The sequence below is a fragment of the Macrotis lagotis genome, chromosome 1, assembly GCF_037893015.1.
Source record: "Macrotis lagotis isolate mMagLag1 chromosome 1, bilby.v1.9.chrom.fasta, whole genome shotgun sequence".
NCBI lineage: Eukaryota > Metazoa > Chordata > Mammalia > Peramelemorphia > Peramelidae > Macrotis > Macrotis lagotis.
This window is the reverse complement of record NC_133658.1, coordinates 38,228,998-38,241,478: the sequence shown is the minus strand read 5'-3', so window position 1 is coordinate 38,241,478 and position 12,481 is coordinate 38,228,998.

The window sequence follows — 12,481 nt, the reverse complement described above, 5'->3', positions numbered from 1 at the left end:
TGGCTAGGAGAGGAAACAGCAGATATATGCACTGGGGTACAGACATCTGGAGTAAGAAGGCGGGGGACAGGGGGAAGGGGGGGATGTGTGTGATTGAGGACAGGATGGACCATGGGGGGAGAGTAGTCAGATATAACACATTTTCTTTTTTACTTCTTGCAAGGGGCTGGGATTGGATGACCTGTCTGGGACCATAGGGAAATGTGGATTCTGGGCCTAAGGAGTGGTATGGGGGCTCAGGACATCTTGGCCCCAGAGCTGGGGATCTGTCCTGCTGTGCCACTCAGCTACCCTACAGCAGAATCAGAGTGAAAGGAGAGAGAAAATATAGTACATGGTAGTGGAGAAATACTAAAGGAAGGAGTTGTGATCAGCAATGGCAATGGTGGAAAAATATGGAAGTAACTCTTGTGATGGACTTATAAAGAACGTGATCCACCTGGGACACAGTTGTTGGTGTTGGAACAAAGACTCAAGCACATATTTTATCATTATTTTTTTTTTTGGGGGGGATGCAGGGCAGATGGAGCTGGTTGGCCTGCCTGGGGCTGCATAACAGGGTGATTGTTGGGTGTCTGAGGCCAGATTTGGACCTGGCTGCTCCTAGCTCAAGGGCCAATGCTCTGTCTGCCACCTAGCCACCCCTACTATTATTACTATTTTATTTTATTGTGGGTCTTTTTTTCCTTTTTTTTTTTTTGGTTTATGCAGAGCAGTGGGGTTGGGGTGGCTTGCATGTCACACGGGTGTACGGGGCTGGATGTGGGCTCGGGCGCTCATGGCTCCAGGGCTGGTGCTCCATCCATTGCGCAACCTGGCCATACCTACAATTATTACTATAATTTTTTTATTTTAATTTTTTCTCTCCCCTTTACTTTATCTCTCAAGCAAGTCTATATTTATGGGGGGAGGGGTATTTCATTTACTCTTAAACAAGAATATTTTATTAATGTAAAAAATTATTTGAACAAAATGAGAATAAATATTAAATAAAAAATAAGTGTGGAAATTGAGGGCCAAAGAGAGTATGCGACCTGCTTAGAAATATAGAATTTTTTTTGTTTCATGTTGAACTGAGGTCTTCCTTGGAATTCCTGGGATGTTAGGACTAGCATTCTACTCTACCACAATGCCTCTCTCTACTTTGGGTCATATTTCGTGCCCTTATGTAGACCTTTCAATATTAATTGACAGGTGAAAAATTCAGACCAGAGTAAGAATCAGCAACAGTCCTAAAGGGTAAAGGGAATAAAAGTTCCCCAGCTTCCACGTTGAGGACCTATATTTCTGTAATTATAGGCAAGGTTGTATGGGGTTCTATGTGTTTTTGACTTGCTCAGTTTCTTCTTTAAGGTTGAACTTCCTGTAATTTGAAGGAAGTGTCATTCTATGATCATATGTTAGACTGAATGTACAGTGAAGATATCCATCTGTAACGAAGCACCTATTGGGGATGAGAAATTCATATTTTTCTCTTCTTGTATCAGGGGTCACACAGACACAAAAACTCAGAAAGCACAGATCAGTTTTTCAGGATGGGGGTCAATTGGGTAGAAACTTTTGATATTCTACGTGCTGGAGACAAACCATCTGTTTTGTCTTCACATCACCCTCATCTGCCAGTGGGCTCGATCACCACTTGCAAAGTCATTGAAAGTTTCCTACAATGTTGTAAACAATCACCTCAACTTCCAGCCACAAAAAGGGGACAAGTTCCCAAGGTTTTTTCTTTACTATGGCTTTGTCATTCTTCTCTGAGACCCTATAAAGTCCAGGAGGAGTAGATCTAGGAGAAACTTCACTCCAGTGATTAGTACATTGGAAGATGAAGACTTAGGAAACTATTACTATTTGCATGGTATATGCTTCTCTCCCCTACTACTCTAGTCCCTCCTTAGGGTGTGACAGGCTGATCACTGGGACATAGCTTCCCCAACTCCTTCCCCTTTCACAAAACTGCTATAGAGATATGAGGGTCCCTGTCTCTGAAACAATCAAAGTTGTATTAGTATCATGTTGTCATCTCACCCACTGTCCAAATAAGTCCTTGTGAAACAATTACTCCACCAATATTTAAGTTTCTTTCCAGCTTTTATAAACTTTCCCCAGGTCTCCCTCTCAGAAGATATAGTTATTTAAAAAAAACCTTGCACTGATGTCCATTTTTCATTTCTGTCCTGCAAATTCCACTTGCCTACTTATTCTTGGTGAAGAAATTGTTATTTTCAAGAAGAAACCCTGAGTGTGAAATAATTTTAGAAAGAATTTCTTCTGATCATTTGGTAAAGGAGAGACAAGCAGAAAGGAGGCATGTCTCCTCTTCCAGATTCTGGAAGGTTTATATGACATAAGATTTTGACGTCCATGCATACATGAGTCATACTCATATTACATGGTCTTCAGTATAGAAATTTCACTGAGAAGACCATCTGAAAGTCAGGTCAATTGAGATGGTTATGAATTACTACAATAAAGTTGTATCAACTGATCTGCAATCTATTTGGAATAAAAAAAACAGAGACTTAAACAGAAAAATCAAAAGCATGGGGGGATTATCTGGAGATATATAATTCCCACAAGCCTATACTCACCTTTTTGTACTTAGGACAGTAGATTATGTTTTGGAACTGGATTCAAGAGGACCCAAGTTCAAATCTTGTTTTGGTAATCTATTATCTATGTGACCCTGGCAAGTCATTTATCCCTTCTGAGTCTCAGTTTCTTAATTTCTAAATGATGATAATATCAGGTGAATTGTGAGGATTAAATAAGCTAAAATACTATCGCCCACGATAGCTATAGTGTGGGTCTGGCATTGAATTCCAGAGTCAGGCTGAATAGTGATGCCCAACGAATACTTAGATGTTAAGGAGATGTTAATAAAGCACCCATGCTTAAGGTTATGAAACAATGTCTATTGCTTTATTCTTGGATACTCAGAGTTTTATAATAAAACTTATCTCAGTCATGACAGGTCAGACAACACCAGGATGCCTAGTTTCCCTGTTTATACTTATGTTATTTATCCTTAGAAGTCTGTAAACTTTCTTATCAGAAAGCTTCCCAAACACCTCTGGCCCCTCAGATGTCTTAGAACAGAGTTCACTGGTGAACCAACAAATCCATTTAATGAACAAGAATACATGCATATCTCTTGTGGCAAAGATAAAAAAAATATGTGTTAATCAATCTTAGGAGCTGGCCCTTGACAAAATATCAATCACTTTTGCAAAATAGAACAAGCCATGAAAATATAAGCTATCATTATTATCACCGGCAGATATCAGTTTTCGTAGGACAGAGGATGAACTTCTATCTTAATACTTTAATTCAGCTAGAAAATTAGAGGTTGAAACTGAGAAACCCCAGACCTGTTTGGTATTTATCTCATCAAACAATCAACTGATATTTTTTAAGTACTCACCAAGTAACATCCTAAATGCTAGGGACAGAAATAAACTCTATACCAGGCCCGAATATCAAGGATTTCATATTCTAATGGAGAAAATAGTTTGGCAGTAATTGTTTTGTCACTTTTCAGAAAAAAAAATATCTAAGTGTACATTGTATTCCTCCCCATTTTACATAGCTAGGAAACTGAATTTCAGCAAGATTTAGTGAATTGCAATGTTTTTTAATGACTTTGAAATGGGTTGTTTAAATAAAACAAAAATTGAGTGAGATGAAATAATATGTATCCTGAGATCCAAGACTGAAAAAAGAAGTTTTTCGGGAAAGAATGAAAGGGACTGGTAGGAGAAAGTGTTCTATGGGAAAAGCTACCTTGACCTTGGAGTGAATGTGTCATTTGACCACTTAAAGAAGACTCACTGTTTGAAGACTGAAAAATCCTGTGATTTCTGACTGAGAACATAACAAGAAAAAACAGCTTAAAACATTCTCATCCATGGAGATGAGAGGGCTCCTCCCTTTATATTCTGTTTTGCATTCTCCCTTCCCCTAAACTCCTCCCTGAGCCTCCACCTCTTTATCAATAGCCAAGACCTTCTGCTGATGGAGGAGCATCACTGACCAGAGCTCAGGGAGGAGATGGAGTCCCCAGCTCAGCTCCTTTGTGCCCTGCTCCTGTGGCTCCCGGGTGAGGAAGGAAATGTGGAGAGGAGATTATGGAGAAAGAGAGGAGTCTGGGGGAGACCCTTGACATCTGAGCTGGGCTACAATATCTGTCTCTCTGAGAAAAGTCTTTGGGAGATGAAATAAGACTTAGAAGAAAGGGGCTTTGGGAGAAGAAGAGATTTCTGTGACCAGATATTAAAGGAAGAGATTCAGAAAGAAATAGAAACAGTTCTCTAATCTCAAATATCTTCTCTTTAATTTCAGGTTCACGAGGGGAAGTTGTTCTGACCCAGTTCCCAGCTTTCTTGTCTGTGTCTCTGGGAGAGAGAGTTTCCATCAACTGCAAGGCCAGTCAGAGCCTCGTACATAGTAATGGAAACACTTACCTACATTGGTACCTACAGAAAGCAGGACAAGCTCCTAAACGCCTGATTTATAAAGTTTCCAATCTAGACTCCAAGGTTCCCTCTCGATTCAGTGGAAGTGGGTGTGGGGTGGACTTCACCCTCACAATCAGCAGCCTGGAGCCAGAGGATGTTGCCATCTATTACTGTGTGCAAAGCACTCAACTGCCTGCTCCACAGTGCTTCAGCCGTGAACAAAAACCTCCCCAGGCAGTTCAGGAGATTCATCTCAAAGTAGCAGCTGTCTTCTCTGTGGTCTCCAGGGCAGAGAAGCCCCAGCTCCCTGGGCAGGCTCACATCTCCTGGGCTTCCCCTTTCTGCTCCCACAGTCCCCACCGTTCTAGCAAAGCCTTTGCTATCAGCAGCCCCATCTGCACAGCCCAGGCAGAGTGGAGGGAACATAACTTCCTGGGACACAGAATGGAAAATCCATGTTTCCAAGGGAAATACTGACATGTTAAGTCCCCTTGATATCTTTGCTTCTCCATAGAGTATTTCTCTTGTTTGGACCCAAGTTCACGTAGAGGAAGCTTTGCTCTAATTCTCTGTATTAGATGATAGAAACTTGTCCATTGATATTCTTAGTCATGTCTGGTTCTTGGTGACCCCACATAAGATCTTCTTATCAAAGGTCCTGGAGTCATTTGCCATTTCCTTCTTCCAGCTCATTTCATGGACAAGGAAACAGAGACAAATAAGGTTAAGTGGCTCACCCAGGTCACAGCTAGGATGTGTCTAAGGTCTGATTTGCCCTCAGGGACATGAGTCTTTGAATTCCAGACCCAGTCCTTCATCTATTGCACCCCTGGCTATCTTGATATGGACCGAATTAAATCTTCTGCTCTGGCTACACTGGTTTTACAGGGTGGGATTCCTTATAATCTTGCCTAGACAAGGCCCACCTGACCCAGCCATCCCTCAGTAAGCAACCGAATTCTCTCATCTACAGGACTATGATCTTATTGACTTCAAAACTTTATGCATGCACCTGTGAGATTTAAAATGTCCCCATGACCAGGCCCAGAGGGAGTTTCTAGGAGAGTTGGTAACAGGGTCAACCCTATTCACTGGCCATCTGACACTGGTGTTTGGTTTCATTCTGATCCTTGAGGTATCTCTTGATGGTATGAATGTTCATGGGCCCCTAGACAGGTTATGGGTGGAGAATGAGAATTAGCTGTTTAGGTATTGTTCTTCCAAATTCCAACATTTTTTCATTTCCTTTTTATACATGAGTCAACTGAAAATCAAGGAGTTTATTGTGTCTTCCCATACACATAGAGTGGATCTGCTTATCTGCCTTCATCTAGGAAAAGGAGAGGTAATTGTCTCAACTATTGTATTCAGCTTTCTAGTGTTTTGGGTCTCATCCATCTTCATAATGTTCCTAGACACTTTCCTTCATTGTCCAGCACCCAGTTTCATGAGAGGTCTTGCCTGAAACCTAAGCAATTGCTTTTATTGGTTTTCATTTCGTGAATTTTCTTACCTGTAAGAATTTTCATATACGAAATGAAGGTGCTAGAATAGTGAGTAACTTCTGTACAAAGGTAATTTCAGTTTATAAGGAAATTGAGGCACAGACATCCAGGGAATTCATATATTGTTCCAGAGGAGGTGCTAGAACACAGTTTTGAAGAATGCTTGGGATTCTGAAATGCAGGCATGTGTAGCATGCATTTAAGGAATGGAGCACAGCCTGGGCAAAGGCTAGAGACAGGAGGCTCAACATCATTTGTGAAGGGGAGCATGATAGCTTTTTTGTTTGGATTGTTGAAGCAACACAGGAGTGTATTGTGTAATAAATCTGGAAAGGGAGGCTGAGCTGAGGGGTTAAAGACTTTAACTGCAGAGTGGTTTGTATTTTATCCTAAAGACAAGAAGATGCCACTCAAGTTGATTAAATTAGTTTGTCACTAAACATTTATTAAACACCTGCCTTGTTCCAGATAGTCTGTAACTAAGTTCTAAGGTCAGATCTCTGTCTGAGTTAAAGTGCCAGAGTCCCTTAGAACTTGACACTATACTTCATTTGATAGAGAGTTTTATCTGGAAAATCGATAACCAAGACCAAAGTGGAGAGAGTACTGGTGCGTGATCTTCTGTTTGCAGATGATTCTCACCTCAATGCAGCCTATGACCCTGAGATGCAACAAAGTTTGGATTGATTCTCTTTTTCTTGGGTTATCTTTGGCCTAACAGTGAACACCAAAAAAAATACACAAAAACAAAACACAAGGACTCCACCTGTGAGCATCACAGCATTCAAATGTGAAGCAAGAGAAGTTTTGAATATTGTAAAGAAATTCACTTAGCTTGGCAATACACTTGAGAAGGAGGCACACATGGATAATGAAGTTGAAACTCATATTGCCAGAACTTTTTTCAGTCTTTGGGAGGCTCCAAAAGAAACTGTGGGAGAGAAGAGGTATTATATGATCTCAAACCTGAAGGTCTATAGAGCCTTGTTCTGGACTCATTGTTGGATGTCTTTGAAAGATGGACAGTCTACAAGTGTCTTATCAGGAAACAGAATTCATTTCATTTGCATTGTTTTAGAAACATTCTGAAGACCAGTTAGTAGGAGAAAATATTAGACACTGAGGTACTTTCTTGGGCTAAACTATCAAGTATTCAAACGTTAATACAGATACGGCCATTCCAAAAGACAGACTTTTGGTAGCACTCAACTCTGTATCTGGGAATCAAAGGCCCAAACTTCTTTGGTCCCCAAACTAATCCAAACTTGAGAAATCCAACACAGGTTCACATTGAAGGTATCTATACTCTTGAGAGACAAATCATGTTCAAAGCACCTAGGAAAGGTGTGTGTTTTACCCACCTAAGAATGATGTATGTTTTACCTGAAAAGACAGACTTTTCTCTAGAAGGGTGACAAAATATCCTTAACTTTTTATACCATCCACCTAAAGAGGAGTCAGAGAAAATTAACTGAGCAGATTGTGGGTGGAGAAAGAGCATCAGGTTATTAGTTATTGTTCTTCCAAATTGCAGCATGTCTTCATCTCATTTTTATAGATATGTGAACTGAAAATCAAGGAGCTTATTGTAGCTTCCCAAGGACATAGAGTTAAAATATGATGGAGATTAGAATTCTCTGGATTGAATTTGAGCAGCCTCATGCAGAACTCATTCTTATTACCAAAGGCATCTTTGTAAAGATCCAGGATCTCCTAGACATTTCATTTGGTCACGGAGCATGGAATACAATGGTTTCCAAAGAAGTCAAATCATACTTTACCCAGAGTAATGGAGAGATACTTCAGGATCCAAAGATTAGCAGATATCAGCAGTCAATATGTAAGGCTCTACTGAGTTTTAAAAATCAACTTTCAATAATATCCCACCTGTTCTACTGTCTACTCTAATGTACTTCAATACAAGTGATATCATTCTGTAATATACTGCCAAATTCCCAGATTGGAAGTCTCATAAGGGTCAGTGATGGTCTTTCTCCATTGTGCTAGTCCTGTGCTCTGAGGGGACAGAATGAATTTTTCTTAAGCTTGACACAGACAAGAATGTATATTTTTAAAAGCCAATGGGCAGCTCTTTCCAGATAGGGGAATTGCTGGAAGAACTCAGAAAAATAAGTTGACTATCTTACCCAGGCACTAAAATTTTCCTCTCGAGCACATTGCTGGAAGAGGTGGTTGTGAATCAGCATCTGTAGTAAACTGTGGGCAAACATAGAGGGGTATAAGCCATCTCTTTAAACGCTTAAAATCTTTGTCCTTAAGTGACTCCTTTAGGTTCTAATATTAGGTCATTCCCAGATAAGATGATGGAGTTGTCAATAGAATTACTTTTACTGATTAACATGACTGTGAAATTGATAGTCTAAGGTGTGAATGTAAGACTTAAAATATTCCTCTTTATTTTATACATCTCATAATTTTCCATTTATCCCTAACAATAGTGATCCAGTTGGCCTTTTAGTAGATAGATAAATAAGACCTAGCCTGCCCTAAGAACAATGATTGCCTGAGCCTGTAGCCTAGGGTGAAAGCATCTACTCCCCAGAGCTGAGGGACTGACCAACCTGGGAAGGCTTTTGTTATTGTCTTCTACATTTTGGGAGGTGGATAGCATTATATTTGGCAGCATGTAATTGGCAGCAAATTTAGCTTTTAAAGCACTTTGAGTGAAAGAGAAATCTGCCCACTGTCCCTGATTACCCACTGCCACTGTATTGGGCAGGGACCCAAAAATGTTGATAAGAACGTTCATAGATAAGGAATTCGGGTGACTCTCCTGGTTCCTTCTGGTACTAAGTTATCCATTAGACATTGATGGCACTGACCCTGTGTGGGGGTCCAGCCTCTGCGGGGTCCTTGGAACCTGACAGGAGGGATAGAGTAGGAGAAAAGAGTTGAGTCAACCAAGGGGTAAAGGCAGGAGCAGCTTGACTGACTCTCAGCTGCTTGGATTTATTTTTATAGTCTTAGAATCATGTATGCTTCAAGCAAGCAAGCTAAGATCATTTCCTTGGTTACAAAAATGCACAATTTTCATCATCATCATATAATTCATGTGGTTACAAGTTTTAATCATGTGATTACAAGTTTAATTAATAATCATATAGTTAATTGATTTCTTATCCCTACTCAGATCATGATGACCTCAACCTATCTGTTACCTTATTTATTACTACATTGTATAATTTTAATTCATTTAAAGTTATTAGTTAAGCAATTCTTTTAATGGAAAGTTTTTTATATTTTCTGTGTAAGTAATGTTTTTCGATACACTTCCTTAACAATCTATAATGAGGGTCTTTATGCTTGTCCACCCATCCGTTAACTCTTACAATAACCAATTTTCCTTTCAGACCTTGTTGGTAGAAACCACAGTTTCTATGACTGTTTTATTCTTTCCCATGAATCTAAGGCTGCTAGAGTTCAGATATCGGTCACCTGTACTAACTATATTCTCACCATCTTTTTCATATATTCCTGTGTATGATAAGGGGGAGCAAAATTATTAATTTCCATGGAGTTCTATCTGACCCATCTTGTATCTGTTTTCCCAGTATATATTCTGACATTTCCTTGGAATTCCCCATGTTGGGTTTTCCAGAGATTTCATAATGTTGAAGCCTTTTGTATGCCTCAGGGAGAGGCAGTCCTGTTAAATTTGGACAGAGTTTAAAATCTGTTTTATTCAAGGAATTTTTCTGAAATCCTTCTTTCGTAGTCATTCCACTATTGGGGTGAGTAAAAATTGCAATAAATAATAAACCTATAAATATTGGTATGCATGGAATCCCTATATATAATGAAGAAGGAAATGTTGTTCCATCAGGCAGTGTGATTGCCCTGAGTCTTCTTGATGCGACTGTGTCAAACAGCTTAGAGACTTCAGCTCCCAACAGCCCTGCATCTCTGATGGTGACCCTCTCTCCTGGACCCAAAGACAGGGAGGTTGAAACTGGATCATCATATTGCCTGTACAAGATTCTTGATTTGGAAAAAAAATAAAAATCAATCAAGTCCATGACAAAATATATTATGTACATAGAATGCAAGAAAGGATTCCGTTCCCGTGACTATAGGTATTGGGGCTGCCTCTGAAGTCATAGACACACAGCCTGTCTCAGATACTTTTCTAGGGAAGGATGTTTAAGTGTTGTGTAAAGTAGAATCAGGCTTTTGGGATGTCTATGTCTAGATGATGGGATACTGGCACTACGAAGTGGATGGTAAACTGATGAAAAATTTTGATTGCTAGAACCTTAAGCCTCTGGTCCATTTCAGCCTCTTGATGGCATAGAACATAAGAGCTAAGATTCCTATTTCCCAATTCCTCTTTAACTTCTATTTAATAGCTAATTTAGAAAGCATTTTCATTTTACAGAACCTATACATAACAGGGCAGTCCACTTCATCCCATCCCCCAGAGAATTGGTTGGTTTTGTCCTTTACTATCAAAAAAGACCAAAATGACATCACTATGTTAGAGACAGATTACAGTTTGTCTAACTATGATTATCAATCCAATACAGGAATGTTTTACTCGAGGTCCTGAATAAAGATTTCATGTGAACAACCTGGGTGGGTTCTTTTAACATGTGCATCTCACATTTCCTTCCGGCTGCTTCCATTCTGCATTGCTTGAAGAACACAGCCCCGTCTCTGATGAGGGTATGCCAGACTGGGAGGTCCAGGACCAGGGTCTCCAATGCCACACCATCAATTCAAGAGTTCTAAAGAGAGACATGGAGAATGTCCTTGTATTTCTTTTACTGGATTCCCTATGAGTGCTTTCTTGGTGTGAATTCTCCATAAAATAGACTGTATTTTGGCTATGAACAGTGTAGTCAACCTAGTATAGCTGCATTCTCTGTAAGATTTGAGTGCTTGAGAGTTTAGTTTGAGAAAGTGTTGGGAGCCAGGGTCTCTAAGCTGTTTGACACAGTCGCGGCAAGAAGACTCAGGGCAGTCACACTGCCTGATGGAACAACATTTCCATATTTATAGGTCTATTATTTATTGATTGCAAAACTTACTCATCCTAATACTGGAATGACTATAAAAGGATTTCAGAGAAATTCCTGGAATAAAACAGATTGTGAACTCTGTCCAAATTTAACAGGACTGCCTCTCCCTGAGACATACAAAAGGCTTCAGCATTATGAAATCTTTGGAAGATATAGCACTGGGAATTCCAGGGAGATGTCAGAGTATATAGAAGGAAACCATATAGAATTCCAGGGAAATTAACAGTTTTTCCTCCTTTATCATACACAGGAATATATGATAAAGATGCTGAGAGAATAGTTAGTGTAGGTAACCAATATGTGAACTCTAACAGCCTTAGTTTATTGGCAAAGAATAAAAAGTCATAGAAACCGTAGCGTCTACCAACAAGGGCTGAAAGGAAAATTAGTTACTGAAGGAGTAAAAGGACAGGTGGACAAACATAACTACCCTCGCTATAGGTTGTCAAGGGAGCATATCGAAAAACATTACATATGCGGCACAAAAACATAGAAGCATTCCATTAAACAAATTACATCAAAGATTATTCTAAGGAAAGTTCTGTTTAATCAATAACTTTACTATACAGCAACAAACTAGGCAACAGGCAGGTTGAGGTCATCACGGTCTGAGCAGGGACAAGAAAATTAATTACGTGATTGATAATCACACTTGTAACCACTGCATGATCAAACTTGTAACCATATGAACTATGTGATTAATGATGAAAATTGTATACTTTTGTAACCAAGGAAATGAATTTAGTTTGCTTGTTTCATATGATTTTGAGACTATAAAAATAAATCTAAGCAGCTGACAGTCAGTCAACCTGCTCCTGCCTATACCCACTTGTTAACTCAATTCATTTTGCCGACTCTATCCCTCCTGTCAAGTGCCAAGGACCCCGTGGAGGCTGGACCCCCGCAAGAAAGGAACTCAGTGTCTGGTATCTTCTCCTGCTAGCTGATCTTCAGAATAGGAGAAAGAGTGTTCTAGGGGAAAAGCTTCCTTGACCTTGGAGTGAATGTGTCTTTTGACCATTAAAAAAGATTCACTGTTTGAAAACTGAAAAATCCTGGATTTCTGACTGAGAACACAACAAGAAAAAACAGCTTAAAGCATTCTCATCCCAGGAGATGAGCGGGCTCCTCCCTCCGCTTCCTGTTTTGCATTCTCCCTTCCCCTAAACTCCTCCCTGAGCCTCCACCTCTTTATCAATAGCCAAAACCTTCTGCTGATGGAGGAGCATCACTGACCAGAGCTCAGGGAGGAGATGGAGTCCCCAGCTCAGCTCCTTTGTGCCCTGCTCCTGTGGCTCCCGGGTGAGGAAGGAAATGTGGAGAGGAGATTATGGAGAAAGAGAGGAGCTGGGCTGCAATATCTGTCTCTCTGAGAAAAGCCTTTGGGAGATGAAATGAGACTTAGAAGAAAGGGGCTTTGGGAGAAGAACAGATTTCTGTGACCAGGTATTAAAGGGAGAGTTTCAGAAAGAAATACAAA